Source organism: Symphalangus syndactylus, chromosome 15 (genome assembly GCF_028878055.3).
Source record: "Symphalangus syndactylus isolate Jambi chromosome 15, NHGRI_mSymSyn1-v2.1_pri, whole genome shotgun sequence".
In the NCBI taxonomy this organism is placed as follows: Eukaryota; Metazoa; Chordata; class Mammalia; order Primates; family Hylobatidae; genus Symphalangus; species Symphalangus syndactylus.
The window spans coordinates 40,466,349-40,484,122 of NC_072437.2; positions in this window are offsets into that span (position 1 = coordinate 40,466,349).

The window sequence follows — 17,774 nt, forward strand, 5'->3', positions numbered from 1 at the left end:
GTTTTCTAATGACTATATTTGTTAGTTTACCTAATGCAGATATTAGGAAAAGGATAAATGTAGGGACTTTTCTTCAGTGAAATTGTTTTCTATATACCTGTCAGCAGGAATGATGGTGATTGTAATCCATAATCCCTTTGGTCCATATGATAGCAGTGTAGAATATATATGACTAGTGTTATTATTTCCATTTTCCAAGTTACCAAATGAAGGCTCATAGAAGGGCACATGATTTAACCAACTTAGTAAATGAATAAACTTGAACCTGAGTTCTTTCATGTCCAAGTAATATATTGAGTAGTTAGTAAATCTTATGTAGCATCAAATCTTAGGCCATGTCAAAATAGTATTGGATAAGATAATAGCGATCTGAATTAAATGCCTGAATAAAATAAAAAATAATCTACATTAATGTAATGGAAAATTGCTCAGAAAAGGGAATAAAAAGGCTTCGGTTATCTCCTCAACAGTGTATATACAGCTGATGAAATATTCAGTAACCTAAAATATATGTCAAATGAAATGCCTGAAACTTAAATAAAACGAGAGAAAAATAATTTAAAAAGGCACTGCATAGTATATAGGAACTCTGGGGTAATTTAAAAATATGCAAAATACGTGTAATTCAGATAGAAGAAGAAGAGGAAGAAGATGGAGGAGGAGGAGAAAGGAGGAGGAAGAGGAAGAAAGAAATATTAAAATAATAATGTATGAGAACATTCTAAAATTTATAACAGATGCCAATTCATATATCTGGGAAGCTGAGAGAATACCAAATGGGACAAGTATTTAAAAATATGCACATAGGCATATCATATTCAAAATGACAAAAATTAAGACAAAGAGAAAATCTTGAAAGAAAGCAAGAACTAAATAAAGGAGGAAATGGATAAGGAGGAAAGTGAATAAGAATTACAGAAAACTAATTGTCAGAAATGATGGAACCAAAAAAATACAAAAATTAAAGTATTGAAAGAAAAGTATTATCAACCCAGAATTCTATACTCAGTGAAATTATTCTTCAAAATGAAGGAGAAACAAGAAGTTTCTTAGACAAACAAATGGATTTGGGGAGAATTAAATGAAGGTAAAATAAAATAGTTCTCTTATTCTTGATCTCATAGATAATATTAGTAATAATATTAGTATTATTATATATTTTAATGCTCTATTGTTAGGTGCATACATGTTTAAGGTTGTTATATCTCCTTGAATAATTGGCCTCTTGATTATTATGTAATATTTCTTTTATCACTGGTAATTTTTATTATTCAAAAGTTAGTTTTGTTTAAAATTAAAATTGCCTTCATTTATTTATCTTTTTCTGACACTTTTCCTTTCCTTATGTATATATGTGTTCCTGGGCTATATTATTTTCTGTCGTCCTGAGAAGCTTTTTCAACATTTGTTGCAGTACTGCTAGCAATTAATTATCTCAATATACATTTTGTTTGTCTAAAAAACTTCTTATTTCTCCTTCATTTTGAAGAAATAATTAGTCAAAGTAATAATTCCAAATATGCACTGTCATTGCAAATATGGAAAAGTGAGATGAATGTTAGGAATGTTACAAATAATGAGAGAGGAGAATTGGGAATAGTCTATTTTAAAATAACTGCACCACCCATAAAGCAGTATACTGTTATTTAAAAGTAATCTTGGATTGATTTTAAATATGTCAGCTTTAGTGCAACTATTACAAAAGTGTTTTAGATGTGTAATTGATATGCTGAGGAGAAAGTGAAATCATATAGCATGCTAAATAAAAAATGGAAAACAGCTGTAAAACAGAGGAAGAAAACAAAAAAAAAGGATAAGTGCAAAGAATATAAAACAGTTACAGACATGACAGATGTTACAGCAACTATATCAATAATTACTTTAATTTTGAATGATCTAAACACATCAGTTAAAGACAGAGAATTAGGGAGTGAATACAAATAATACACAAGTATATAGTCTGAAAACACGTGAATTTAAAGGAACAGGAGGAAACTTTTTGAGCAGATGGGTAGGTTCATGGCATTGAGAAATGATAGTTTGATAATTTTATGAATGTATACTTATCCCCAAACAAATTAAGTTGTATACATTATATAACAATACTTTTTCATATGCCAATTACACTGTAGTAAAGCAGTTTAAAAATAAGTTAAAAATAACTATTAAAAAGCCATTTTATATATAAGGAGAGACAGATTGAAAATGAATGGATAACAAAACACCTACCATGTTAATATCAATCAAAAATATCTGGCATAGGTATATTGATTTTAGACAAAGCTAACTTTTGAATAATAAAAATTATCAGTGATAAAAAGAAATATTACATTATAATAGAGGCCAGTTATCCAAGGAAATATACCAACCTTAAGTATGTATGTGCCTAATAATAGAGGATAAAAGATACGTGAGCAAAAACCTGAAAAAATTTTAGAGAAAAATAGACAAACTCAGTATTATATCTGAAGATTTTGAACCCCTCCTTTAGTAATTGATACATGAAGGAGTCAGAAAATTGAAGAGAAAATAGTTGACCTGAAGAGCTCTACCAAGCAATTTGGTCTAACTGGCATTTATAGAATACTGTATCCAATAAAGCAGCATAATATTCTCATCAAGCTCATAAGGAACATTTGTGAAAAGTGGTACAGCCTATGCCATGATACAAATCTTAATAAATGTAAAAGAATAAAGTCATACAAAAGATAGCTGTGGTATACAAGGGAAATATATTTGAAATCAATAAGCAGAGGATAGTTGAAAAATTCCAAAATATTTGCATATTAATCAAAAAATGCGTAAGTAACACCCGGGTCAAAGAAGAGTCTAAAGAGACATTCTAGGAAGTGAGGCAGCCTATTCAGTCAGGAGCAGCTGAGAGCAGGGAGATACTTCCCAATGCATTGAAAGGAGGGTTGTTTCACTACTTCTACTGCCATCACCAGTGCCATACCCACCGTCTAGTGTCTTAAGAACCCACCCACCTGCCTGGCCCACTGCTGCCATTTCTGGTACCCAAACAAGACACCTGAAGGCCCCAGAATTGGTCCACTTGGACCCAGTAATGCAAGTACTAGTGTACACTACCTGGGGCCCAAGAACAGGCATGTTCAGCTCACTGCTGCCACCACTGGGGCCCAAAGACTGGCCTACCTGGTGACGTAGTCCCTAGCAAAACTTCATCATAGCCTCCACTAACAACGCCCTAAGTCACTAAGATACTTACAGATATCACTGATGCTCCCTCAGGCAAATAAATCAAACAGAGACATACTACTGCATGCACTCAAAATCAAAACCAAAGTGCCCTGCCCAACCAGCATCAAAGATATATCTTCAAAAAAAGTTCTTCTCTATGAAAGCAAATTCAAAAAATTTGAAGAAGAGACTGTTACACAAGACACGCAGATATCAATATAAGAATACAGAAAAAGAAAAATTGAGGAAATGTGGCATCTCCAAAGGAATGCAATAATTCTTCAGCCACAGAGCCAAACAAAAAGAAATTCATAAAATCCTGAAAGAATAAATCATGATGTTGATACTAATGAAGCTTAGTAAGATAAAAGAAAATTTTGAAAAACAATACAAAGAAATCAGAAAAACAAACTTGAATATGAATGAGAAATTAACCAAAGAGATAGATAACATTAAAAAGTGCCAAACAGAAATTCTGGAATGAAATATTTATTATTAAATAAAATACAAAATATATTTGAAAGTTTTAACAATAGACTAAATCAAGCAGCAGAAAAAATACCCAGAATGTAAATTTGTCTTTTGAAATAATCTAGTCAGACAAAAATTTAAACAAAAAGAATGAAAAGGTTTTGTGACACATGGGACACTACAAAATGGTCAAATACTTGAACTATCTGTATTCCAGAAGGCTACGATGTAACAAAAGGGTAAGAAAGCCTATTTCATGAAGTAATAGATGAAAATAATTTTTCAAGTCTAGCAAGAGATGAGACATCCAGATAGAAGAGTCTCAGAAATCTCTGAAGAAATAAAATGCAAAATGGTCATCTTCATAGCATATTATAGTCAAACTATCTAAAATGAACGACAAAAAGAGAATTCTAAAAACAGCAAGAAAAACGTGTCTAATTCCCTATAAAGATACCCTCATCAGACTAAGAGTGGATTCCAAAGCACAAACCTTACATGCCAAGAGAGAATGGGATGATACATTGAAAGTATTGAAAGAAAAAAACTTCCAGCCAGTGTACTATACCCAACAAAATTATCCTTCATAAATGAAGCAGAAATAAAATTTTTCCCAGACAAGCAAAAGCTGACAGAATTAATCAACAGTAGACCAGACCTATAAGAGATTCTCAGAGGAGTCCTAAACATGAAGTAAAAGGATAAAATTTACTATCATAAAAACATGAAACTACAACACTCACTGGTAAAGCAAACATACAATTAAGAAAAGGGGATGGTGGAACCAAGATGACTGAATAGGAACAGCTCCAGTCTACAGCTCCCAGCATGAGTGACGCAGAAGACGGGTGATTTTTGCATTTCCAACTGAGGTACCAGGTTCATCTCACTGGGGAGTGCCGGCAGTGGGTGCAGGACAGTGAGTGCAGCGCACCATGCGTGAGCCAAAGCAGGGCGAGGCATCGCCTCACCCAGGAAGCACAAGGGGTCAGGGAATTCCCTTTCCTAGTCAAAGAAAGGGGTGACAGACAGCACCTGGAAAATCAGGTCACTCTCATGCTAATACTGCGCTTTACCAATGGGCTTAACAAACAGCACACCAGGAGTTTATATGACACACCTGGCTCAGAGGGTCCTATGCCCACGGAGCCTCGCTCATTGCTAGCACAGCAGTCTGAGATCAAACTGCAAGGCGGCAGCGAGGCTGGGGGAGGGGCGCCCACCATTGCTGAGGCTTGAGTAGCTTTGAAGAGAGTAGTGCTTCTCCCAGCACGCAGCTTGAGATCTGAGAATGGGCAGACTGCCTCCTCAAGTGGGTCCATGACCCCCGAGTAGCCTAACTGGGAGGCACCCCCCAGTAGGGGTGGACTGACACCTCACACGGCCGGGTACTCCTCTGAGACAAAACTTCCAGAGAACGATCAGGCAGCAGCATTTGCGGTTCACCAATATCCACTGTTCTGCAGCCACCACTGCTGATACCCAGACAAACAGGGTCTGGAGTGGACCTCCATCAAACTACAACAGACCTGCAGCTGAGAGTCCTGACTGTTAGAAGGAAAACTAACAGAAAGGACATCCACACCAAAAACCCATCTGTACGTCACCATCATCAAAGACCAAAGGTAGATAAAACCACAAAGATGGGGAAAAAACAGAGCAGAAAAATTGGAAACTAAAAATCAGAGTGCCTCTCCTCCTCCGAAGGAACACAGCTCCTCACCAGCAATGGAACAAAGGTGGACGGAAAATGACTTTGATGAGTTGAGAGAAGAAGGCTTCAGAAGATCAAACTACTCCGAGCTAAAGGAGGAAGTTTGAACCAATGGCAAAGAGGTTAAAAACCTTGAAAAAAAAATTAGACAAATGGCTAACTAGAATAACCAATGCAGCGAAGTCCTTAAAGACCTGATGGAGCTGAAAACCACGACATAAGAACTACATGACGAATGAACAAGCCTCAGTAGCCGATCTGATCAACTGGAAGAAATAGTATCAGCGAAGGAAGATGAAATGAATGAAATGAAGCAAGAAGAGAAGTTTAGAGAAAGAAGAATAAAAAGAAATAAACAAAGCCTCCAAGAAATATGGGACTATGTGAAAAGACCAAATCTATGTCTGATTGGTGTACCTGAAAGTGATGGGGAGAATGGAACCAAGTTGGAAAACACTCTGCAGGATATTATCCAGGAGAACTTCCCCAATCTAGAAAGGCAGGCCAACATTCAAATTCAGAAAATACAGAAAATGCCACAAAGATACTCCTCGAGAAGAGCAACTCCAAGACACATAATTGTCAGATTCACCAAAGGTGAAATGAAGGAAAAAATGTTAAGGGCAGCCAGAGAGAAAGGTCGGGTTACTCACAAAGGGAAGCCAATCAGACTAACAGCTGATCCCTTGGCAGAAACTCTACAAGCCAGAAGAGAGTGGGGGCCCATATTCAACATTCTTAGAGAAAAGAATTTTCAACCCGGAATTTCATATCCAGCCAAACTAAGCTTCATAAGTGAAGGAGAAATAAAATACTTTCAGACAAGCAAATGCTGAGAGATTTTGTCACCACCAGGCCTGCCCTAAAAGAGCTCCTGAAGGAAGCACTAAACATGGAAAGGAACGACCGGTATCAGCCACTGCAAAAACATGCCAAATTGTAAAGACCATCAAGGCTAGGAAGAAACTGCATCAACTAACGAGCAAAATAACCAGCTAACATCATAATGACAGGATCAAATTCACACATAACAATATTCACCTTAAATGTAAATGGGCTAAATACTCTAATTAAAAGACAGAGACTGGCAAATTGGATAAAGAGTCAAGACCCACCAGTGTGCTGTATTCAGGAAACCCATCTCACGTGCAGAGACACACATAGGCTCAAAATAAAGGGATGGAGGAAAATCTACCAAGCAAATGGAAAACAAAAAAAGGCAGGGGTTGCAATCCTAGTCTCTGATAAAACAGACTTTAAACCAACAAAGATCAAAAGAGACAAAGAAGGCCATTACATAATGGTAAAGGGATCAATTCAACAAGAAGAGCTAACTATCCTAAATATATATGCACCCAACACAGGAGCACCCAGATTCATAAAGCAAGTCCTTAGTGACCTACAAAGAGACTTAGACTCCCACACAATAATAATGGGAGACTTTAATACCCCACTGTCAACATTAGACAGATCAACGAGACAGAAAGTTAACAGGGATATCCAGGAATTGAACTCAGCTCTGCACAAAGTGGACCTAATAGACATCTACAGAACTCTCCAACCCAAATCAACAGAATATACATTCTTTTCAGCACCACACCACACCTATTCCAAAATTGACCACATAGTTGGAAGTAAAGCACTCCTCAGCAAATGTAAAAGAACAGAAATTATAGCAAACTATCTCTCAGACTACAGTGCAATCTAACTAGAACTCAGGATTAAGAAACTCACTCAAAACCGCTCAACTACATGGAAACTGAACAACCTGCTTCCGAATGAGTAATGGGTACATAACGAAATAAAGGCAGAAATAAAGATGTTCTTTGAAACCAACGAGAACAAAGACACAACATACCAGAATCTCTGGGACACATTCAAAGTAGTGTGTAGAGGGAAATTTATAGCACTAAATGCCCACAAGAGAAAGCAGGAAAGATCTAAAATGGACACCCTAACATCACAATTAAAAGGACTAGAGAAGTAACAGCAAACACATTCAAAAGCTAGCAGAAGGCTAGAAATAACTAAGATCAGAGCAGAACTGAAGGAAATAGAGACACAAAAAACCCTCCAAAAAATCAATGAATCCAGGAGCTGGTTTTTGAAAAGATCAACAAAATTGATGGACCGCTAGCAAGACTAATGAAGAAAAGAGAGAAGAATCAAATAGACGCAATAAAAAATGACAAAGGGGGTATCACCACCGATCCCACAGAAATATAAACTACCATGAGAGAATACTATAAACACCTCTATGCAAATAAACTAGAAAATCTAGAAGAAATGGATAAATTCCTCGACACATACACCCTCCCAAGACTAAACCAGGAAGAAGTTGAATCTCTGAATAGACCAATAACAGGCTCTGAAATTGAGGCAACAATTAATAACTTACCAACCAAAAAAAGTCCAGGACCAGATGGATTCACAGCCAAATTCCACCAGAGGTACATGGAGGAGCTGGTACCATTCCTTCTGAAACTATTCCAATCAATAGAAAAGGAGGGAATCCTCCCTAACTCATTTTATGAGGCCAGCATCATCCTGATACCAAAGCCTGACAGAGTCACAACCAAAAAAGAATTTTAGACCAATATCCTTGATGAACATTGATGCAAAAATCCTCAATAAAATACTGGCAAACCAAATCCAGCAGCACATCAAAAAGCTTATCCACCATGATCAAGTGGACTTCATCGCTGGGATGCAAGGCTGGTTCAACATATGAAAATCAATAAACATAATCCAGCATATAAACAGAACCAAAGACAAAAACCACATGATTATCTCAATAGATGCAGAAGAGGCCTTTGACAAAATTCAACAACCCTTCATGCTAAAAACTCTCAATAAATTAGGTATTCATGGGATGTACCTCAAAATAATAAGAGCTATCTATGACAAACCCACAGCCAATATCATACTGAATGGACAAAAACTGGAAGCATTCCCTTTGAAAACTGGCACAAGACAGGGATGCCCTCTCTCACCACTCCTATTCAACATAGTGTTGGAAGTTCTGGCCAGGGCAATCAGGCAGGAGAAGGAAATAAAAGGCATTCAATTAGGAAAAGAGGAAATCAAATTGTCCCTGTTTGCACATGACATGATTGTATATCTAGAAAACCCCATCATCTCAGCCCAAAATCTCCTTAAGCTGATAAGCAACTTCAGCAAAGTCTCAGGATACAAAATCAATGTGCAAAAATCACAGGCATTCTTGTACACCAATAACAGACAAACAGAGAGCCAAATCATGAGTGAACTCCCATTCATAATTGCTTCAAAGAGAATAAAATACCTAGGAATCCAACTTACAAGGGATGTGAAGGACCTCTTCAAGGAGAACTACAAACCACTGCTCAATGAAATAAAAGAGGATACAAGCAAATGGAAGAACATTCCATGCTCAAGGGTAGGAAGAATCAATATCATGAAAATGGCCATACTGCCCAAGGTAATGTATAGATTCAATGCCATCCCCATCAAGCTACCAATGACTTTCTTCACAGAATTGGAAAAAACTACTTTTAGGTTCACATAGAACCAAAAAAGAGCCCACATTGCCAAGTCAATCCTAAGCCAAAAGAACAAAGCTGGAGGCTAGCTGACTTCAAACTATACTACAAGGCTACCATGGTACTGGTTCCAAAAGAGATACAGACCAATGGAACAGAACAGAGCTCTCAGAAATAATGCCACATATCTACAACTATCTGATCTTTGACAAACCTGACAAAAACAAGAAATGGGGAAAGGATTCCCTACTGGCTAGCCATATGTAGAAAGCTGAAACTGGATCTCTTCCTTACACCTTATACAAAAATTAATTCAAGATGGATTAAAGACTTACATGTTAGACCTAAAACCAAAAAAAAACCCTAAAAGAAAACCTAGGCAATACCATTCAGGACATAGGCATGGGCAAGGACTTCATGTCTAAAACACCAAAAGCAATGGCAACAAAAGCCAAAATTGACAAATGGGATCTAATTAAACTAAAAAGCTTCTGCACAGCAAAAGAAACTACCATCAGAGTGAACAGGCAACCTACAGAATGGGAGAAAATTTTTGCAACCTACTCATCTGACAAAGGGCTAATATCCAGAATCTACAATGAACTCAAACAAATTTACAAGAAAAAAACAACCCCGTCAAAAAGTGGGCAAAGGACATAAACAGACACTTCTCAAAAGAAGACATTTATGCAGCCAAAAAACACATGAAGAAATGCTCATCATCACTGGCCATCAGAGAAATGCAAATCAAAACCACAGTGAGATACCATCTCACACCAGTTAGAATGGCCATCATTAAAAAATCAGGAAACAACAGTTGCTGGAGAGGATGTGGAGAAATAGGAACACTTTTACACTGTTGGTGGGACTGTAAACTAGCTCAACCATTGTGGAAGTCAATGTGGCGATTCCTCAGGGATCTAGAACTAGAAATACCATTTGACCCAGGCATTCTGTTACTGAGTATATACCCAAAGGATTATAAATCATGCTGCTATAAAGACACATGCACACGTATGTTTATTGTGGCACTATTCACAATAGCAAAGACCTGGAACCAACCCAAATGTCCAACAATGATAGATTGGATTAAGAAAATGTGGCACATATACACCATGGAATACTATGCAGCCATAAAAAATGATGAGTTCATATCCTTTGTAGGGACATGGATGAAGCTGGAAACCATCATTCTCAGCAAACTATCGCAAGGACAAAAAACCAAACACCTCATGTTCTCACTCATAGGTGAGAATTGAACAACGAGAACACATGGACACAGGAAGGGGAACATCACACACTGGGGACTGTTGTTGGGTGAGGGGAGGGGGGAGCGATAGCATTAGGAGATATACCTAATGCTAAATGACGAGTTAATGGGAGCAGCACACCAACATGGCACATGTATACATATGTAACAAACCTGCACGTTGTGCACATGTACCCTAAAGCTTAAAGTATAATAATAATAAAATTAAAAAAAAAAGAAAAAGGGCTCAGATGGTAGTACTATATAAAACCACCAAATCACAATGACAAACAATAAGAAAAAAAAAAGAGACAATGATATAGAACAATATCACAGGAAAGAAGACCCACAAGTTAATAATAACTTTGAATGTTAATGAATTAAATTATTCACTTAAAACATATAGATTGGCTGAATAGATTAAAAGACATGATCCAACTATATGCTGCCACAAGACATGCACTTTACCTATAAAGACGCATATAGTCTAAAAGTAAAGAGACGGCAGAAGTTATCCCACACATATTGAAACCAGAAGTGAACAGGAGTAGCTATACTTACATCAGATAAAACAGATTTTAGGTCAAAAACAGTCAAAAAGACAAATAGGGTCATTATATAACTATAACAGGATCAATCCAGCAAGGAGATATAACTATTCTAAGTATACATGCACCCAACACTGGAGCACCCAGATTCATAAAGCATATTGCACCATATCTAAAAAGAGTGATAAACTGCAATACGATAATAGTTGGGGATTTCAACACCCCACTCTCAACATTAGACAGAACATTTACACAGAAAATCAAGAAAGGAACATTGAATTTAAACTACACTTTAGATGAAATGGACCTAGCAAACATTTAAGAAACATTTTGTCAACAAATGCAGAGTACACATTTTTCTCATCAGCACACAGAACATCCTCAAGGATACAGCATATGTTAGACATAAAACAAGTCCAAGCAAATTAACAAAAATTAAAATTACATCAAGTATCTTCTCAGACCACAATGAAATAAAACTAGAAATCAATACCAAGGGTAACTCCATAAATCATACAAATACATGGAACAAAAACATGCTCCTGAATGACCACTGGATCAATGAAGAAATGAAGATGGAAATCAAAAATATTTTGGGAAAAATTGAAAATGGAAACACAACATACCAAAACCTGTGGCATACAGTAAAAGCAGTGCTAAGAGGAAAGTTTATAGCAATAGACACCTTCATTAAGAAGTAGAAAATTTTCAAAGAAACAATCCAATGATACACATCAAAGGAGTATAAAAGCAAGAAAAAAAATAGCAAAAGATAAGTAATAAGGATAAAACAGAGCTAAATGAAACAGAGATTTTTTTTTAAAATCCAGCAATCCAACTACTGGGTATTTACCCAAAGGAAAAGAAATCAATATATGAAAGGGAAACATGCACTCCCATGCTTATTGCAGCATTATTAACAGTAGCAAAGATAAGGAATTAACTTGTGTCTATCAACGGACAAATGGATAAAGAAAATGTGGTACATATATACAGTAAAATATTATTCAACCACAAAAACTTATGAAATCATGTCGTTTGAAGCAGAATGAATGGAACTGGAGTTATTAAGTGAAATAACCGAGGCACAGAAAGACAAATATTGCATGTTCTCATTTATATGTGGGAGTTCGAAAAGTTGACCACATTGAGGTAGAGTGTGAAATGAATGATACCAGAAATGGGAAGGGTGTATACTGGGTGTAGCAGAGATGAAGACAGGATGCTTAATGGGTACAAACATATAGATAGGTAGAAAGAATAAATTCAAATGTTTCATAGCGAGTCAGGTGACTATAGTTACCAACAATGTATTGCTGTTTTTTTTTTTTTTTTTTTCAAAATAGCTAGAGGAGGGGACCTGAAATGTACTCAACACATAGAAATTATAAATACTCGGGTGATAGATCGCTGAGTACCCTGACTTGATCATTACACATTCTATGCACATAACAGAATTTCACATGAAGGCCGTAAATGTGTACATCAATAAAAACTAGAGACATTAAAAATATTTTTAGTAGGTGAAAATACAACTTTTAAAAATGTGTGAAATATAAAGAAGACAGTGATGACAGGAAAATTTATAGCATTATATGCATGTATTAGAAAAGAGGAAAGGTGTAAAATAATTAATATAAACTTATACATAGTGGGCCAGGTACAGTGGCTCACACCTGTAATCGTAGCAATTTGGGAGGCTGAGGCAGTAAGATCACTTGAGCCCAGGAGTTTGAGACCAGCCTGGGTAACATAGTAAGACACCATCTATAAAAGAAAAAAATTAGGCAAGTAGTGGTGGCACATGCTTATAATCCCAGCTACTGTGGGGGACTGAGTTAGGAGGATCCTTTCAGCCCAGGAAGTGGAGGCTACAGTGAGGCCTGTTTGCACCACTACACTCTAGCCTGGATGACAGAGTGAGACCTTGTCTCAAAATAAATAAATAAATAAATAAACAAACAAACAAACAAAGTGAACTAGAGAGGAAAGAACAATTTAAGTCTATAGTAAACAGAAAAATAAATTAGAGAAGAAATCAATAAAATTGAATACGTGAAGAACAAGAGATAATATCAATGAAACAAAAAACCAGTTCTTTGAAATGATTAATAAAATTGAAAAGCCTCTAGCTAGGCTAACAAAAAAATAGAGAACATACGTATTACTAATATTAAAAATGAAAAAGTGGTCATCAATGCTGATTCCAGGAACATTAAAGGAAAATAAAGCAATAACTTTATGCCTCCATATTTGATAATTTATTTGTAATAGGCCAATTCCTTGAAACACAAACTACCAAATTTTACAAAAACAGAAATAAATTATACAAACAGGCCTATAACAGCTAAATAAATTAAAATTTAATTAGTAACTATTAACCTTCTAAAAATGAAACAGAAGGCTCCGATTATTTCATTGGTAAATTCTATCAAGCATTTTAGGAGAAATAATACCAATTATCTACAATTTCCTCCACAAAATTAAAGAAAAGGGAATACTTACTAATTCATTTTTTGAAGCTAGCAGTACCCTTATTGAAACACACACACACAGAAAATGCTACAAGAAAGGAAAACCACAGACTAATATCTCAAATGATAGATGCAAAACCCCTGACAATACATTAGCTAATTTAATCTAACACTGTATAAAAAGAATTATATACTACAGCAAAATGGTATTTATTCCAGGTATGAAAAGCAATTCAACACCAGAAATTCAGTTAATGTAATCCTCCACACCAATAGACTAAAGAACAAAAATCATATGATCATATCAATAGATGTAGCAAAAACATTCAACATAATCCAACTTTCATTAATAATTTTTTTTAATCTCAGCAAACAAAATACAGGGGAACTTCAACTTGATAAACAACATTTGCAAAAAATCAGTAGGTATCATCTTCATTCTTAATGGTGTAAAACAAGATAATTTCCTCCGAAGATTAGGAACAAGTCAGGAATGTCCCCTTTCATAACTCCCATTCAACAACATACAGAAAGCTTTAGTTAATGTGGTAAAACAAAGCAAGAAAATAAAATGTATACAGCTTGGGAATGAAGAAATAAATCTTTGTTCATAGATTACATGATTGTCTATGTAGTAAATACCAAAGAATTAATAAAAATTCTCTTGGTACTAATAAGGGATCATAGCAAGGTCGCATGATACAAGGGTAATATGTGTAAGTTAATTGCTTTCATATAGAGCAGCAATGAACGATAACTTGAAATTAAGAACATTTGAAATTAAGAACATTAGCAATAATAGCCCAAAATGAAATCAATACATAGGAATAAATTTAACAAAATATGTAGAGGTTCTATATATAGGAAACTTCAAAGCTCTAATGAAAGAAATTAAAGACTTAGGTAAATGGATTGTGAATAGTGGGATCCAGGTTTCTTAGTCTTGTAGTGGCAATTCTGGAGTACGGCAAGGAGAAAATGCTCAAATTATCTAAATGGTAATATATTAGATTTGGAAATATTCTAAAAACTCATGTTTAGGTCAATATACCTAGAGGAGGTACATACTATAGACATATTTACACATATATGTATATATACATGGATTAGTTGTTCTGTAAGTTAGGAAAGTGATGTGGTTTGAATCTCTGTCCCCATCCAAATCTCATGTTGAATTGTATTCCCCAGTGTTGAAGGTAGGGCCTAATGGGAGGTGATTGAATTATAAGGGTGGAGTTCTCATGAATGGTTTAATACCGTCCCCCTTGGTACAATATAGTGAGTGAGTTCTCACAAGATCTGGTTGTTTAAAAGAGTGTAGCACCTCCTCTCTTCTTCTCTCTTCCTCCTGCTCCAGCCATGTAAGATGTGCCTGCTTCCCCTTCACATTCTGCTTTCACTGAAAGTTTCCTGAGGCCTCCACAGTAACAATTATGCTTCCTTTACAGCCTGTGGAACTGTGAGTGAATTAAACATCTTTTCTTTGTAAATTACCCAGTCTCAGGTAATTCGTTATAGCAGTGTGAGTATGGACGAATACAGAACGCATAGAAGAAGTGTTGCCTGAGTAGCAAAAAGCATACCTAGCACCCAATTCTTGATTTCCAATACTATTCTCCAATAAAAGGATCCTGAGTTCTTTAGAGAAATAATTCATTCTAGAACTGAAGCAGGAATGATACAAGATACTCTTGGAGCATCTTATAATAACAGGAAGAAAGGTAGTGCTTAAAAAAAGGAAATAAATGAATAAATAAAAACAGCAACAACAACAGCAGCAGCAGCAAAGCCCACTACCTCTCCATTCATGGGTGCATGTCAAAGGGACATAGGAGCACACTGAAAAATTTCCCAATTCAAAGGAATTTGAGCAACAAAATAAAGCAGTATTAAACTATAACCCAGGGTATAAAATAAACACTCACGAGTTTATATAGATATCAATAAATTATGGAATGAATAAACAAATGGTAGTAATATGGTTTTGCTCTGTGTCCCCACCCAAATCTCATCTCAAATTGTAATCCCAATGTGTTGTGGGAGGGATCTGGTGGGAGGTGATTGGATCATGGGGTAGGCTTCCCCCATGTTTTTCTTGTGATCGAGATCTGATGGTTTTAAAAATGGCAGTTTCCCCTGTACAGTCCCTCTTCTGCTACCATGTAAGACGTGTCTTGCTTCCCCTTCTCCTTCCACCATGATTGTAAGTTTCCTGAGGCCTTCCCAGCCATGCAGAACTGTGAGTCAATTAAACCTTCTTTCTTTATAAATTACCCAGTCTCAGGTAGTATCTTTATAGCAGTGTGAGAACAGACTAATACAGGTAGTGAACAGACAAATCTCCCTTGCAGAAGAAATCTTAATAATGTAGCCACTCTGCCCACAAGGAGTAAATCTTCACTGATGAAGAGTGAGCTGTTGATAGAGACTTTTTTTCAAGAATTTCAATTTAGAATTGAGGGAATAGAAAGAATAACCTTACTGTGGAGAAACTGGACAAACACAATCTCAGCCAGGTGATCAAAGTCAATATTAACTATTGATAAGTTATATTAATATGATGCACCCTTGATGTGATGTGATAACAATGGCAATTCTGTACTTTTACTCCCCAAAATCCATACACCAGTATGATAATGAAAGAAACATCAGATAAATTTCAATCAAGAAATATTCTACAAAACACCTACTCAAGACTCGCATGTTCATAAAAAACCAGGAAAGTCTGAGAAACTGCCATAGCCAAGAGAAGGCTAAGGAGATATGAAAACTGGATATCTTGGATGATATCTCAGATCATAAATAGACATTAGATGTAAACTACAGAAATTTAATAAATGATGGACTTTGATTAATAACAATTAATCAATATTGGTTCATTAATTGTGACAAGTTTATCATACAAAAATGTATAATATTATTAATATGAGAAACTTGCTGTGGGCTACATGGGAACTTTCTACATCGGGGGTTACCAACTCCCAGGCCTCAGACTGGTGGTGATCCTTTCAGGAACTGGGCTGCAGAGCAGTAGGTGAGCAGTGGGTAAGCCTGCATTACTGCCTGAGCTCTGCCTGCTGTCACATCAGTGGTGGCATTAGATTCTCATAGGAGTGTAAACCCTATTGAGAACTGCACATGCCAGAGGATCTAGATTGTGCACTCCTTATAAGAATCTAAAGCCTGATGATCTGAGGGGGAACAATTTCACTCCCAAACTACTCCACCACCTCTGCTACCCCCATCCCCACCTCCACCCCCAGTCTGTGGAAAAACTATCTTCCATGAAACCAGTCCCTGGTGCCAAAAAGTTTGGGGACCATGCTCTACATGATTTTCTCAATTTTTCTTTAAATCTAAAATTGTTCTGAAAAATAGAGTGTAAGTAATAAAATGTACTCACCAATTAACATGATACAAATTACATTCTTTAAAAGTGTTTTGTTCTTCAAAGCAAATTAAACTAAAAATATTTTATATAGTACACATGATTCTTCTGACTCTGAAAGGGAAACAGGGATATCTAATGGCATATCAGGATTAAACAATGAATATTGAAAATATTAAAAGGAAAATATCTGTCATACTGCAGCAGTTAGGGACAATGTGAGCACTAAGTTTGTTTTTGTATAGTTTTACACAGCTGTCTCTGAGCCAAAGTGTTCTGGGAAAGTTTCAAAACTTTTCAAACTGTTTATAAACTGAACCAACAAAGTTGCCCAAGTCCATTCACAATTGATTCCTCCGTCCTTTTTCATAACTGAAGAACAGCTCTTTCACAAATGCAGTTTATCTTCCATAGCCTGTAAAAGGTGATGTCAGCTGTTTAGGTGGGCGTCTAAACAGTAGGATTCCAAGGTGTCTGGTAAATTCATCTTGGACATTCCAACATTAAATGAACAATATAGAGAAGAGAAAATTCAATCCAATTCAATTCAGTTCAAAAGCATTTGCAAAAAGTGATTTTTTCTGTTATTAATCTCCACTTTATTTTGTGAAGATGATATATTAACTCAAGATTCAAAAAATTCTTGATAAGAATATGTAACTGATATAAGAGGATGACTGGATTTCTTTTTAGTTTCTTCTATTTCAGATATGGAAATAAGGTATAAGTCTTGTTTCAATCATGATTAGAGTTTACCTGCCTAGTGCCTCTATCTGATTCCAATGGACCATAATTTTAAAGGAAAATTGTATGTGTGATTGTATTTTTTTCAGCAAGTGTCTATTTGGATGGTAGGATGCCACATAGATAGTGATAGTTATGACTCAGAAGAAGGGTGAAGAAGTTTCCTCACCAATTAGAAAAAGAGTAAGGCAACTGCTTATCAAATTTTCTCTGTGGTACATTATTCATCAGGGGAGTGGGGAAATCCCACAGCCAAACCTTGTTGAGTTACAAAATGATGACCTACTTTCTGCCTTATCTAAGGCCACTGTTTGCTTCTATTCCTTCAAGAAAGCTGTTGATATTGCAGTTATTTTAAAAAACACACATTAAATGTACATATAACTAAACTCCATATACTGAATTATCTATAGTAGATACCATGGTACATATAAATGCTAGTATATATTTATATTCTGTAATGT